This window comes from Hypanus sabinus, chromosome 12 (genome assembly GCF_030144855.1).
Source record: "Hypanus sabinus isolate sHypSab1 chromosome 12, sHypSab1.hap1, whole genome shotgun sequence".
Taxonomy (NCBI): domain Eukaryota; kingdom Metazoa; phylum Chordata; class Chondrichthyes; order Myliobatiformes; family Dasyatidae; genus Hypanus; species Hypanus sabinus.
In genome coordinates, this window is record NC_082717.1 from 43,255,842 (window position 1) to 43,271,260 (window position 15,419).

General features: G+C 40.0%; 1 protein-coding gene across 2 annotated transcripts in view; it reads left to right on the top strand.

The window, feature by feature from the left end:
- The window catches only part of gpatch2 (G patch domain containing 2), a 279,190-nt gene that overhangs the window by 219,917 nt on the left and 43,854 nt on the right, over nucleotides 1-15,419 (top strand). The window lies entirely within an intron of this gene.

The following is a 15,419-nucleotide window of genomic DNA, read 5'->3' on the forward strand; positions in this document are numbered from 1 at the left end:
CACACTTTATTGTACTTTTCTGTGGCTTTCTTCTAAGCAAACAGCCCTCTGCAATAAAAGCACGAGATATAAAATTAATCTTGTTTGGTGATCCTCTGTTTCTTTCCAAAGGCTATCCAGTTTAGATACCAAAGCTTCAACATCCAGCTTCAAGTGTCTCAAATATTTTCATCTGAAAACTTTTAAAACTAAATTTTGGTAACTGTTTTCTTAACTATTTTACTAAGTTGAAAACTAACTTTACCTTTGAGACTGTCTGCCTTTAAAGATACCTGGTGGACACTGACATGATCTTATTGATGTGGAGTTATAGATGTGCCGAAATGCATTTTATTGCTGTGCTCTTTCATTAATTCAAGCGTTTGCAATGACTTACGGATCATATATTGACTGTGAATATATATAAAATATAGCCGCAGTGTTACATTACAAAAGCTCCTTAAATTAGGAAAGTTATTTTAGAGACATGTTACTGAAATTTAATTTCCTAGACAATAATTTCATTTGTTTGATGATGTGAACTCTAAGTTTGTTGGGCAGTATTTTGTGATCTGTTGAACTATAATTCCATTTGGCTTTTTTCACTGTGACACTGGACTGGCTGTCACAGATCTTTACTTTTCTTGCAACTTTGGTGCTGTTTTGACACTTCAAGGCCTGTTTTGCTATTGTGCAGCTGATGCGCTGTCCGTTTGTATATATTACATATTGACAATGAGTGTTCATGCCAAACCCCAGCAACCATAGTCACATCTGTTTGTCTGCCAAGCATAAACTGGCATCTGGGGCTACATATGAACAGCATTTTACCAGAGGATACCTTTTGCTAAGCTTGATATGCTGACATCTTTTTATTAGAAACTCCATACAATAGGAGAACAAGTTACCTTGACTTACATTAAACATTATTTTATTTGGCACGGCATCATTTAGTCACTGTAAGCAGTGTATCATAAGTCAAGGTTTTAGGCAATCTGGCCTTAAGATTATTTTAGTATTTTATTTCACTGCAATCTTGTCTCCCTATTCCTCTGACCTGCCAGAAAGCTATTTATAAATGATGCCCTAAACCAGGCGACAAATAGTCAGAAAATTTTTTTTAAACTGCTGCCATCCATAATTTTTTGCTGGTACTTATTATTCTACAGAAATATTCTGCTGAGATAACCTGACCAGTTAAAGGTATAGTGTGTTCCTCTCTTTGCGATTAAAAGTGGAAATGATAGCATTGTGGGTCAATTATTAGACTCATGTCATTGTCCTAGACTCTCAAACTAGAGACCTGCGTTTGAATCTTATGCTATGCGATCTTAAGAAATGAATGGGAATCTAGATGCAAATAATTGACTAAACATGGAATTAAAAAGCTGGTGAACAGTAATGATGATCAGAAAACAAGTTTTTTTATTAAAGACAGTTCTCAAAGGCCCTTCGGAGAAAGAAATTTGCCATCTTACCAACATTGGCCTAAATATTGTTCCAGACCCATCAATGGGGTTAAATCTTTTTCCTATCCTCCCTTCTAGGTTCAAGAGTAATTAGAGATGGACCATAAATGTCAGAGTTTCAAGTGACTTCTATAACCTGTAAATATATTTAAAGATACATTGAAATGTTATGAGAACCCTCTCAGTTTAATTCCTGTGGCAAGAGCCTGAATATATGTATTACTCTCAACAATAACAAAAGGAGGATTTTATTCTCATTGCTGACTGAGAACAAATAAGCTCTGATTGGTCATTCTTAAATCAATTATAAAATGCCACAGTATTGGCCTTCATCAGCCGTGGGATTGAGTTTAAGAGCCGAGAGGTAATGTTGCAGCCATATAGGACCCTGGTCAGACCCCACTTGCGATACTGTGCTCATTTCTGGTCGCCTCACTACAGGAAGGATGTGGAAACTATAGAAAGAGTGCAGAGGAGATTTACAAGGATGTTGCCTAGATTGGGGAGCATGCCTTATGAGAATAGGTTGAGTGAACTTGGCCATTTCTCCTTGCAGCGGCGGAGGGTGAGAGGTGGCCTGATAGAGGTGTATAAGATGATGAGAGACATTGATCGTGTGGACAGTCACAGGCTTTTTCCCAGGGCTGAAGTGGCTATCACGAGATGGCACAGTTTTAAGATGCTTGGAAGTAGGTACAGAGGAGATGTCAGGGTAAGTTTTTTTACGCAGAGAGTGGTGAGTGCGTGGAATGGGCTGCCCATGATGGTGGTGGAGGCAGATACGATAGGGTCTTTTAAGAGAATCCTGGATAAATACATGGAGCTTAGAAAAATAGAGGGCTGTGGGTGACCCTGGGTAATTTCTAAGGTAAGTACCTGTTCAGCATAGCATTGTGGGCCAAAGGGCCTGTTCTAGAGAACAGATAGCACCACTCACATTCTATTTAGCCTTGTTCCACAACTGTTTTTCTTATTTTTTTTCAACCTATTACCCAATTCTCTCTCCCTTGTTTCCATCTTGCTTATTTATACGCAAGGACTATTAAGTGTGATTTTGACGTCAAATTGTGGACGTGGCTGAGGTATATTGAAAGAGTCTTTCAAGAGAATCAGCAGGGAGGATATCAGTACACCATGTGGATAAGAGGAATTTCAAACTACCTTTAGATCCAGTCATGCATTCCGCAAATTGCAGGCGTCAGCTGAGGAATTTCAGCCGCAACTCATCTACCCATTCTGGAATAAAAATCATCTGGCTATTGAGGATCAAGAGATAAGACCTACTGTGGACAGGGCTGACAAGTACAAGTTGGAAGTAGATTGTGGACCCTACTAGAACACTTAAAGATCTGGAAGCAACCAGTAGTTTCTAATGGTCTCAAAATCCCTCCCTTAAAGTTTTGCCTGAGAAGGCCTTTTGAGGCAAATCTTTCTTTCAATTCATTGCCCCTAGGAGATCTGCATGAAACACACTTGTGCCAGAGAAGATCACTCATGAAGTTGCTTTCAATGAATCTGAGCATTGTAACACCAACAAGTATGTACATACTATGTATAGAGCTTCTGAAATGCTCAGAAATTAGCATCCTTACAACAGCTTGATCCATATTTAATTCCTGTGTGTGACAGCAGCCAACATGAACTTGTCATTGTGTAATTGCACTCTCCCTACAGTAGAGATGCTGAAAACAAGGAGTAATTACAATATGACAAGTTTCTGTTTCAAATGTGGACACATAAATCTCTGGAAAATGTAAAGATTAAGGGAGCAGCCAAACAGTAATGGGAGACAACTTTTCAAACCTACCTAAAAGTGGAATTTTTACATCTGTGCATTTCTAAAAGGTGGGGCACTATTGTAAATTAGAATTGAGTGGAAGTACTATTACCATGGTGAAGAATGACCTGACAGGAGGGGAAAAAGGGAGTGGGGTAGTTGAACATGTGAGACTGTCACTAATAAAGTGGAAGATAAAGAGCTGAAATGGATTAAAGCAGGAAAAGAAATGTAGTAGGATTACAACAAAAGCCCTTTAATGTAGGCTTATACAGTTTAGTTCAGAGACTGGAATGAAGCATGGGGGAGGCCATTTTGAACTTTGAGGACAATGGCACAGTGATGTCCCAGCAAATGAGGAATTGAATAAGATGTCCTGAAAGCTGCAGTAAACAATCAGAATCATATCTTAAGTGTATAAAATTTAAATGAGGGACATTTTCCATCAGTGCTGGATGTTTCATAGTAATGGTTCTGTGATGTAGGTTCTAATTGCTAAACAGCCTTGCTGCTCCTACCCCTAAAATTAGATAGAAATGTCTTTCTTTGTGTTTTTGTAGCAGGATTTAGGTTGATATTGAAGGGCTCACATGATCACCTGGACAGAATGACATGTCCAAGATATCTCAACATTATTAATTAGAACAAAATAGAAAAATTCCCATCCTTGCTTCTGATGCCAATTACAGCTATGTAACAGACCTCATTTAAATGCACATTGGCTCCTGGCATCTATCACAGCACTATGGAAAATGATAGGCATTTAAGAAGCTACATGAAAAATGTGATTTTCAAACCCTGTTTTTAAGTTTTCAGCAAAGAGGTCAGCAGGAGAGCGGTCTTCTGTCCATCAGATGGTAAGATCTCCTAACCAGCTGCCATTCATCTTAAAGGTTTAACTGTAAAGCAGGCAGATAATGAATGGCAAAGCCGGGTAACTACAAGCCAGTTAGCTTAACATCTGTAGTGAGGAAAATGCTTGAAGCTGTCATTAAGGAAGAAGTAGCGAAACATTTAGAGAGGAGTGGTTTCATTAGGCTGAAGCAGCATGGATTCAGAAAGGGCAGGTCCTGTTTGACAAACTTACTGGAGTTGTTGAGGACATAATGAGTGCAGTGGATAGAGGAGAACAGGTGGATGTTGTATACTTGGATTTCCAGAAGGCGTTCAATAGGGTGCCGCACAAGAGACTTATAAATAAGATATGGCTGCATGGAGTCAGAGGAAGTGTATTGGCATGGATAGTGGATTGGTTAACCAATAGAAGGCAGAGAGTTGATATAAATAGGTGTTTCTCCGGTTGCCAGTCTGTGGTGAGTGGGGTGCCACAGGGGTCGGTGCTGGGCTCACAGCTGTTTACCATTTACATTGATAATTTGGAAGAGGGGGCTGAGTGTAGCATAGCAAAATTTGCTGATGATACTAAACTGAGTGGAAAAGCAAATTGTACAGAGGATGTGAAGCATCTGCAGAGGGATATAGATAGATAAAGTGAGTGGGCCAATGTCTGGCAGATGGAATGCAACGTTGGTAAATGTGAGATAATCCACTTTGGAAGGAATAATAGAGGAGCAGATTATTATTTAAGTGGTGAAAGATTGCAGCATGCTGTTGTGTAGAGGGACTTGGGAGTGCTTGTTCATGAATCGCGAGAAGTTGGCTTGCAGGTACAACAGGTTTTTAAGAAAGCAAACAGAATGCTGGCCTTCATTGCTAGAAGGATTGAATTCAAGAGCAGGGAGGTCATGCTGCAACTATACAGGGTACTGGTGAGGCCGCACCTGGAGCACTGTGTGCAGTTCTGGTCTCCATACTTGAGGAAGGATATACTGCCTTTGGAGGCAGTTTAGAGGAGGTTCACCAGGTTGATCCTAGGGGTGAAGGGGTTAACCTATGAGGAGAGATTGAGTCGCCTAGGACTATGCTCTCTGGAATTCAGAAGAATGAGAGGGGATCTCATAGATGTTACGTACCCTGTAACTGGGTGTCTGACCAGCAGAGAAAGAAGAATCCATTGGAGTCTGGTGGTACCAAACGAAAGGTGTTTATTAGTAAACTACACAATACAATATCAAAAATGCAAATATACATATAAAACAAGTTAGCAGTAATAAACCTAAAAGTGTAGGAATAATAATAATCAATAATAAACAAGCTCTATCGATGTCTAGGGGTAAATGAATTGTCATAGGAAAGTATAGAGTTCAGTTCATAAATGCTGAAGTAGTTATGGTTGTTGTATTGAAATCGTTGGAGAGAGAGAGGGAGTGAGCAAGATGTAACAGCAACTGCTGCAGCAGGCAAACCTTTTGTGGCTTTCTTAATCCGTCGTATCGTTGTGGCCATTCAGTTATGACCCCTCTGGTCTTCAGCTAGACCATTCTTCTGTGGTTGACTCGTCACTCTGGCATAAGTGGACACACACACAAGTCCCCTCCAGCCCTGCTGTAACACTGTGAGCTTTACTGACTGATCTCCTGCTTCGGTCTCTGAAACTCCCACCTTTCCTGTGGGTTCCTGACACTCAGTCAGTGTCCACTGGTGTGTTTGAAGGGTGTCTCTCCAGACCTGTCTTTTTATCCCCACTCACAGAGTCTCAGCTATCCATCAACTCTGAATGACCGTGTCCATCAAATCAGGCCACTCCTGCTATCTCCTGAGGCATGTTAACAAGCAAAGTAAAGTCCTTATAGTGGAAGGTAAACAATCCAGGAAGAGTCATAATACAGTAAATCAACAGTCTCTCTCCCTTCTCTTATCTGTAGCAAATGTTCTTGCCTGGGCTTCATCTCTCTCTCTCTCTCTCATGAACAGCATAGCAACAGCAATTGTTCGTAGTTCTCAGGAGGGGGGTTGGGAATGGTTAACTCTGCACCCCATTGACCATCAAGTCTGTTCATCACTCATAACACCCCCATCCTTCTGGAAATTTTCACCAGAGTGAAAATTAACTAATAAAGCATGTTACTAAATTACAGAGTTTAACAAAAATACAGAAGAGGTCTTAACTACAAGAATAATACAGATACACTTTCAAATTAACATCTAGATAAACGATCAGCAATTATATTATCACTCCCCTTTACATTGTATTTTAATATCGAATTCCTGTAACAACAGACTCCAACTTAATAAACTCCTATTTTTATTTTTCATGTTAGCCAAAAATACCAAGGGATTATGTTCTTAGCTTAGGTGTATATTACAAAGTGTGAATCAATACATGTGTGATTATACTGTGGTACATTACAGAAGTTTGTGCAAATACGAATCTCTATTTTACTTTCAAACTTAACATTCAATCTTCCATGATGTTGTTCACATGTTATTCACATGCTTTGTTCAAAAACAATCAAATTCCCGCAAAACCAGATCCTGTTATTCAAAGTGGCATTTGGTCAACCCTTGCCTTTTTTCCACTTAACTCTCACGTGGTTAGCATGCTCACCAGCTTGGAATAGGCCTTCACAGTCTCCTTTCACAGGAGCTATCTTATCACCAATGTTTTCCAAACTAAGCCCATTTGCTGAACTTCCAAACCACTCATTAATTTTAAGCAGGTCATTAATTTCATCTTCAGGATCTTTAATTCTGTTAGTTTCTCATTTCACATCTGCAGGTGATCCCTCTTGGTCAAAACAACACTTTAAGTTCTGCCTCTTCAACTCACATCCTTGAACAACATCAAGTTGTTTATCCTTAAATTCCAAAACAAACTGTAATTGACTCACAGGCACCTTGTTAAGCCATTGTTTAGTTAACAGTCCCTTCACTTTAATTAACAGTTCTGAAACCAAACCCAACTTTAAATTTTCTTTATTCAAAAGTCTAGGAACAATACTTTTCCATTTCCCTTCAATAATATTCACATCACCAGCTTTCATCTCATTACTAACTTTTAAAACAAGTGACTGAGAATTCTCACTTTCTCCCGGTGCCATGGTTAACCCTTACTTCACTGAACCAAGTCTATCTGACCCAACACGAGTGAATCAGCAGATGCTGGAAATAAATTAAAAAAAATGCTGGCAGAACTCAGCAGGCCAGACAGCATCTATGGGAGGAGGTAATAACGACGTTTCGGGCCGAGCACTCCTGATGAAGGGTTTCGGCCCGAAACGTCATTATTACCTCCTGCCATAGATGCTGTCTGGCCTGCTGAGTTCTGCCAGCATTTTGTGTTTTTTATCTATCTGACCCAAAAGGATTGCTTTCCTTTTCAACTAAATCAGATACCTCAGACTTTTCCTGAGCTTCAACACTAGGTTCAGTATCCTGTGACTCCACAGGTACCTTCACATCCTGAACACAGGCAAACGGGACATCTGCCTCTCCTAGGCTTTCAATACCAGTCCCTTTTTCAAATGCTAAGTTCCCCTGATCCTCCCAGTTACTCTCTGGGCAACTCCCCTTCAGAGTAAACTCAACCTTGTGGGTTAAGACAACCTTGTCTGCTAACCCAGCAGACTCCCTCAAGGTAGCAGCATCCTTTTCATCTAGGACTACCCTTATATCATTGGGAACACACTTAACTTCTTCAACTGAAAACAGCTTTTTTAAGCTATATAAATCGCCAGTGTCCAACCCTGGACCTTCTAACTGCCTATTTCTTATGTAACCCACATAGCCCTTTAACTGAGGGCTTCAGCATCACAAAATCAGTAAGTAAGGAGAAATCCAACTTATGTTTCTTGGTGTACGGCAATGAGACCATTATATTAAACATGCAGTGAGCGCTTCCAGGCTCTGGGTTCAACTTTCTCCTTAAGTAGAGACTCATATTTCTAGTGTCTTAGCCTTGTGGTCCACTATCCTGCTGGCTAATAAAGTATGGAAGAGTATCTAGAACTGGAACTTTGCACAGAGCAGTTTCAGTGCTGGGGAACAGTTCCCTAAAAGTCATTGACTGTCTTCTCTCAGCGTGACAGCGTGCCTGCTCACGCAGCAGCCTCTGAAGTAGTAACGTCAGTGCTGTCATGCAGCTTGCTTGCATGCTACCTTGGCCAGACATCCTCCTCCACTAGGCACTATGCTCCTACCAAAATCCCTCCATGGAAGTTCAGCAGCCTTTCATGTCTCATTGTATAGCAATGTAGCCACATGGGGACAACATTTAGACTAGTAAAGACCCACACAAGACAAGCATTAGTGCCTACACAAAAGCTATTTTGTTAGATATGAACTATGTGCAATTTAACAAAATCAGTGGTGGAGCTACTACCCAGTGAACTAAAAGATGTTACTCTATTGTGAATCTACATAATCATTAATATAAATATGTTGTATAATTTAGGGGCATTAATATGGTAGGCCTGAGGACTGAATCATTTGGTGCTGAGCTCAAGTCTGGATTTGATCGAGAGAGGTTCTCCTTAATGGTTTACTGCATTATGCACTCCAGTAGCTCATATTGCTGTTAAACAGTGGTCATCTGCTTCTCCTGATCCTCATCAACCTTTTCAACTTTTGCTCAATTTCCTCTCACAAATCTCCAAGACATTAATGGCCTGCAATCTGTGAGTGTTCAGTAAATTGACTGGCACTGATTTGAAGCAGCTGAGATACAGATATTCAAGAGCTGTGGTGGCTTACAGTCCCTGCATCATGCAGTTCTGGTGCTAGTTTCAAGTTTTCATTTCACGGTTACACAGCTGTCTCTCTGTGGTTATGGAGCCAGTTAACATGCTCTAGCTCTGTAGAGTCTAGGTATGATGGTAGGTTACTTGCTGTAACAGCTCTTGTGCTCTTGTCCCTCGTTTTGCAGCCCTTGAAGATCATTAATGTCCTCTTCATGGGGTAACATAAACAGAAATTCCAAGAGCATGCATGCCCGTTTAGTACTTGTGAATAAGATGAATCAGTAACACAATGTAACCCTCTCAAGGCTCACCCTTTCTAAATTTCTAATAGCCAACCTTGTACAAAACAAATGTTGCCCAAAAGTATTTCAGCAGCCTAAAGCAACATCTTACTAGAGAAAAGGACCATGTTAAATACATCTTCAAAATATTGCTTCAACTTGCCGTCATCACTTGCTTAGCAGGTTAACTTAGAGAAGAGCCATAATTACAACACTTAAATGATGCCTGTGTTTGATGTGTTACATTATTGTGATTGAATAATATTTTCTAGATGCATTACATTTTGCTTTTCTCCTTTCATAACCCTGCCAGAGTAGATAGGTTAGTGTTGTTTCAGATTTTATCTTAAATTTTAGGAGAACAAAGGCAAATACTTGTATAGTAGAATGTATTTAAACAAATTACCAACTAATGAGAGGACAGGGAAAGGAGTGTCAGCGTAGTAGATATGATGGAAGAAGAGAGTTAAAAAACATACTTTTTGAGCAAGTTTTGCAAATATGCTTTTATTTGAGAATTTTATCTGTTGTTTTGGATTTATGGAAGACAACATGGTCTTGAATCTGCTTTAAAAAGTACCAAAGCTTTCACAAGCTTCTTGGAACACTGTGGAGAGCATTATTGAGTCAGAATATGAATAACTAAATAAATTCATATTGATTTCTTTTATTTTATTATCATTTTACAGAAGTATTACTCTTCTGTATCTATTGTGGTATTTATTATATATTTAATTATAATGGAGGTTGCTCAAGAGCAAAGGTTATATGAGAAGGTACAGATCACTCTCTCTAATGTCTGAGCAGCTTCTCCAACCATCTGTGCATTTCTTGTTGACCATGGCTTCTGTGACTCTGACCACTGAGCAACTGGCATATCGTTTAAAACAAGTGCTCCAGTATAGAATAGATTTCTACTGTTTGTAATTGGAGAAAATATCGAATGCTAAACTGTTAGGGTTGTGACCCATCATCAAGAAAAGCAATAACAGCTTTGTTTTGATAAGTGGGTTTAGTTGCTATTTGGATAATCAGGAACATTAATAATGTCAGGCAGCAGAGTAGTACTGCAGTTGCAGTTAGTGGACTTTTTTGTGTGAGAAGGCAGCTGTAGCCAGGGCAGATCGTCTATAAATCTTTGTTGTTACTTGGTATCTGAGTTCCAGGTCCACTGTCAGAAAAAGTAGTCTTAAGCGTTGATCGTCTAAAGAAAGCTCGGATCGGTGTGCAGTACTGAGGTGTAGTCCTTGTACCTGATAGAAGTGCTGATGATTACTTCCATGTTGTCACAGCATCAGCTCACACCATCCATCTGGTTCAGAGTGGATCAACCTTATCAGCATGGCTGGAATGGGTAGCATGAGGAATATATTCTCCCTGTGTAAGCCAGACAAAACTGCAAGGGTCCAGGTGGTAAGGTAATTTAAATGTTTGACCTATGAGTGGCAAGTGTTTATGAGCCTATGTTCATACTGCCAGTTCTCTAAATTTTTTAGATAACTTCACATGTGGATTGTATTGGTGTGGGTGAGAATTGGGTGATAGCTGAATATTTAAAACAAGAAGCAATTAAAAACTCTCTGGTTGGTGTGAAACATCATGATCAATATTTTTGACAGATTTATTGAGTTGTTCATCTCAGATGTGAAGGTAATAGGCCAGTTGTGTGACTACCAATTCTGTTTTATCTCCCCCAGACTTGGCCATTGCTTGTCTTTAGCATAGTACATTACTTACTCTGCAGAGGTTATTATTTTTTGATAACTATTGGGCCTTTGATAGAAAGAGTACAGTGCTAAATAAACATCCACAAATTACAAATAATTGCTGCAAAACATCATGTACACATTTACTAGCATCATATCTTTGTAATTCCTCAGTAAGTTGTCTTCTTCTTACTACTGCTATCAGGGAAGAGTTGAAAGAGCCTGAAGACACACACCCATTGTTTAGGAACAGCTTCTTCCCCTCCACATATGAACGGTCCCTGAACCCATGAACACTACATTATATTACAATGTATCTTATTGTAACTGACATGTTGAGTTGGCTTGAACCAATCTGGCCATTTTCCTCTGACCTGACTCATTAACAAGATGTTTTTACCCACAGAACTACCAAGTACTGGATGTTTTTTTATTTCTCACACCATTCTCTGTAAACATTAGGGGCTGTTGTGTGTGAAAATCCCGGGAGATCTGCGGTTTCTGAGATACTCAAACCACCCCGTCTGGCACTAACAATCATTCCACGGTCAAAGTCACTTAGATCATATTTCTTCCCCATTCTGTTGTTTCGCCTGAACAACAAGTGAACTCTTGGCTGCATGTCTGCATACTTTTATGCATTGAGTTGCTGCCATTTGATTGGCTGATCAGATATTTGCATTAATTTGTTCATAATAAAGTGGTCTCTGAGTGTACAGTCTATGGAGAGAGGTTGTGAGCAACATGGTGGTCTGTGTATTGAAGTGTAGCTTAATGCCCAGGACACCTTGATAAATAAGTATTCCAGTGGTATTCCATTGAGTTATTGTCACATAATTTTCACAAGATGCTGTGGCATTGTAGAGGACTTCAGTATATACTGTCAGCAAATGTTACTGAACAAAGTCATACTTCCTTCCTAAATTAGGATACTACTAAGATACAAAGGAGACTTACTGTGAGCTTTAAAGAATTACCCACTAAGGCTCCCTTTTGAGGACTTCACAGTCTTCCCCACATTTTCTCACAAATCGTAGCAGGTCCAGTAACATGAACATGCAGGGTTCATTTCATGTTAAATGAATATATGGTGAAATTTAAGGTTATATTGTAAGATTGCATGAGGGGCCATACTAGCATCAATAATGTAAGGTGTAAAGTACTCAATTCTTGATTGACTTAACAAACATAGTGATTTTTTTTTTCCCTAGCTGCTTTTAAATACATAATAGGATGAAGTTGGCAGACATACTAGAGACATTGTAATACTCACTGCTGAGCAGGGCTGTCTTCAGTGCCTGGCTTCTTTCACCAGTTTGTTCACTGCCTGCCACAGTCAGCTCTTTGGTGGCCTAAATCTGGAATGACAAACCTGCCCAAGCACTAGACATCTCAGGGACCTCAGTCCCATTATAGATTTTATGTGCTAGTTTGCCCTATTTGAATTTTATGGGACATGAACTTTGGAAATTATTGTTCTAGTGCCTTTGTGTCATTGGTGGATGAATCCAAAGTGAAAATAACAAGATTTGTTAGTAGCAGTCATTTCCTATTTGGAAACGTAAATTAACAATTCAGTCATAGATTTGAAACTATACAGAATATGGTAACTGATTAAGCAATTCTGGATGAATGCTCCCAGACATTGTTACAAACATCCTTGGCATAAAGTTTGCTCCGTTGGAAATTTTTGGCTGCCTGCCTCCTTATCATGCTGCAAGGCTTTGAAGTTACACAGCAGTATTAGACTTGCTGCCCCTGAACAGCAAGCTCCCACTCCTAATTCAAGTTTTAAACTATAAATATTGTTTGCAGCATGGTTTCAGCCAAAGGGCATTAGTTTAGTTTTCATTCATTCTTTCAGAGAATTTTCTGGGATCTTTGCACTTTGGCCAAGGAATTAGTTATGGTGCATTTCTGAGTGTATAATACAGCAGCACACAGACTGCAGGCACCTGACCCTGGAAGCCCAAGGCCAGTCCCACTCTGGCATTATTTACACTATCTGGACAAGCTGCTGATATCTGTCGCACTTGCACTAGCAGCTTGGCTATTAAAATAAAAAGAATTTTATGCACCATTCTCACTGTAAGTATTTGCTGGATGAGACTGTTATAGATACTGGAAGAAGCATTTATGCAACTTAGCACTCCAATATGTTTTAGTTTTTAATTGTGGTCACGGGCTTGAACCACAGCAACAACAAAGTATTCAGAGCAACATAGGCCTGGCTTGTGCTCTGCTCTGTAGAGCCTACTTTTCCAGGGAGCATATGAAATAACCATTCATTAACACATTGCAAAACAAGGGAGCTGCTAATGAAGCCTAAAAAATAACCTGGCTCAGAATCAGAACCTAAAATTTATCTTTATTTCGACCATTTTAAGGATATGAAACAAGCATAACAAAATGCAATTTCTGGGCAATGTTCTTTTAAATTACGGATTGTGACTGGATTTACTGTGGTAGAAGGCAGCTGGGACTGGATTCTGTGTATAATCTAATATCTAATATTTTATCCGAGAATGAACCCAACATAAAAGACTAGTCTATAATGAAAATGTTGGTTAAAGAAAAAATAGCAGCAAGGGCCATTCTGCTTAAGGATAACAAAATGCCCAGGTTCCAAATAATTTCTTTAAGAGAAGTGGATTGTATTGGAACACTGAAATGATGTAAAATCTTATTGTGGAAGTGGCTTTTGGCCAATTGTGTGCATTTTTGGAATAAAATTCAAACAGTACACTGTTTCAGATGCACTTAATCAATTAGAGCATGCATTCCATCCATAATGTCTAAATGTCAACTCCCATTGTAGCAGAGTTTTCAAACTCCATATTCACTTTCACAATCATCCTGGACACTTTATTCATTTAAGTTTAGTTTACCCAATTTTATAAATTATTTTTTCTCTTTATTCTTTGGAGATACTTTTCTGCCACTTACCATTCTTGACTTAAGATAGCCCAAGACAGACAAATGAACATAGAACCGTACAACACAGTACCTTCTGTTCCGCCTGTGATATTGTGCTGACCTATATACAGTGGCATGCAAACGTTTGGGCACCCCTGGTCAAAATTTCTGTTATTGTGAATAGTTAAGTGAGTAGAAGATGAACTGATCTCCAGAAGTTAAAGCTGAAACATTCTTTTCAACATTTTAAGCAAGGTTAGTGTATTATATTTGTACACTTTTAGAGCGGGAAAAAAAGGAAGGAGCACCATGCAAATGTTTGGGCACCCCAAGAGATTTGAGCTCTCAGATAACTTACCAAGGTCTCAGACCTTAATTAGCTTGTTAAGGCTATGGCTTGTTCACAGTCAACGTTAGGAAAGGCCAGGTGATGCAAGTTTCAAAGCTTGAGAAGGGGCTGAGGAGAGCAAGAAGGGGGCATGAGAAGGCCTTGGCGAGTAGGATAAAGGAAAACCCCAAGGCATTCTTTAATAATGTGAAGAACAAAATGATGACAGGAGTGAAGGTAGGACTGATTAGAGATAAAGTTGGGAAGATGTGCCTGGAGGCTGTGGAAGTAAGCGAGGTTCTCAATGAATACTTTTCTTCAGTATTCACCAATGAGAGGGAACTTGATGACGGTGAGGACAATACGAGTGAGGCTGATGTTCTGGAGCATGTTGATATTAAGGGAGAAGAGGTGTTGGAGTTGTTAAAATACGTTAGGACGGATAAGTCCCCCGGGCCTGACAGAATATTTCCCAGGCTGTTCCATGTGGCGAGGGAAGAGATTGCTGAGCCTCTGGCTAGGATCTTTATGTCCTCGTTGTCCACGGGAATGGTACCGGAGGATTGGAGGGAGGCGAATGTTGTCCACTTGTTCAAAAAAAGTTAGTAGGGATAGTCTGGGTAATTATAGACCAGTGAGCCTTACGTCTGCGGTGGGAAAGCTGTTGGAAAAGATTCTTAGAGATAAGATCTATGGGCATTTAGAGAATCATGGTCTGATCAGGGACAGTCAGCATGGCTTTGTGAAGGGCAGATCATGTCTAACAGGTCTGATAGAGTTCTTTGAAGAGGTGACCAGGCATATAGATGAGGGTAGTGCAGTGGATGTGATCTACATGGAATTTAGTAAGGCATTTGATAAGGTTCCACACGGTAGGCTTATTCAGAAAGTCAGAAGGCATGGGATCCAGGGAAGTTTGGCCATGTGGATTCAGAATTGGCTTGCCTGCAGAAGGCAGAGGGTCGTGGTGGAGGGAGTACATTCAGATTGGAGGGTTGTGACTAGTGGTGTCCCACAAGGGTCGGTTCAGGGACCCCTACTTTTCGTGATTTTTATTAACAACCTGGATGTGGGGGTAGGAGGGTGGGTTGGCAAGTTTGCAGACAACACAAAGGTTGGTGGTGGTGTGGATAGTGTAGAGCATTGTCAAAGATTGCAGAGAGACATAGGATGCAGAAGCAGGCTGAGAAGGGGCAGATGGAGTTCAACCCGGAGAAGTGTGAGGTGGTACACTTTGGAAGGACAAACTCCAAGGCAGAGTACAAAGTAAATGGCAGGATACTTGGAAGTGTGGAGGAGCAGGGGGATCTGGGGGTACATGTCCACAGATCCCTGAAAGTTGCCTCACAGGCAGATAGGGTAGTTAAGAAAGCTTATGTGGTGT